The sequence below is a fragment of the Charadrius vociferus genome, unplaced genomic scaffold (assembly GCF_000708025.1).
Source record: "Charadrius vociferus isolate BGI_N301 unplaced genomic scaffold, ASM70802v2 scaffold549, whole genome shotgun sequence".
Taxonomy (NCBI): Eukaryota; Metazoa; Chordata; class Aves; order Charadriiformes; family Charadriidae; genus Charadrius; species Charadrius vociferus.
In genome coordinates, this window is record NW_009650103.1 from 96841 (window position 1) to 97447 (window position 607).

General features: G+C 63.8%; 1 protein-coding gene across 2 annotated transcripts in view; it reads left to right on the top strand.

The window, feature by feature from the left end:
- Positions 1-607, top strand: part of PPAPDC3 (phosphatidic acid phosphatase type 2 domain containing 3) — a 14233-nt gene that overhangs the window by 11814 nt on the left and 1812 nt on the right. The window lies entirely within an intron of this gene.

The window sequence follows — 607 nt, forward strand, 5'->3', positions numbered from 1 at the left end:
CTCTGCTCGCACAGCATTAGGGTCCCTCGCCAAAGGGTTCAGCCCTCCCCCTGTTCTCTCCCCATCCGCCGGTCCCCCGGTGGGCTCTGTGCAGAGTCCCCAGCTGTCCTTGTCCTCCTGAGCCCATCGGTGTCGTGACCAGCCTCCTCTGCCACCTGGAGCCTCACCACCTTGTTTCAGATGCCACCTATGAACCTTTCCTTCATGTCAGCCTCCTGCCTCTTGTTGTGTTTAAGCTGGAGTCCTGCCGCTGCCTGTGCCGCCATTCCCGATAGCGAGAACTTGGTTCCCAGACCTTCTCCTCTGCTCCATCTCCCCTCCGCAGCTCTGAGAGCCCAGGAGTGGCCCAGGCAGGACCTGGTGGGCAGGAGGTCCAGGGACATCCTGCCGTCCGCCATCCCCACGCCAGATGCCCTGCAAAAGGGGAAGAAAAAACAGCCCTCCCGTAAGGAAAGAGTTCGGCCAGGATAAATATCAGCTCCATCCCGCAGCGCTGCCAGGGCTGGCCGTGCAGGGGTGGCACGCTGCAGGAGGCGGGCGAGCAGAGCCGCCGTGACAGCTCCTCGCTTCCCAGCTCCTGCCAGGGGCCGAGCAGGCAGGAGGGGGC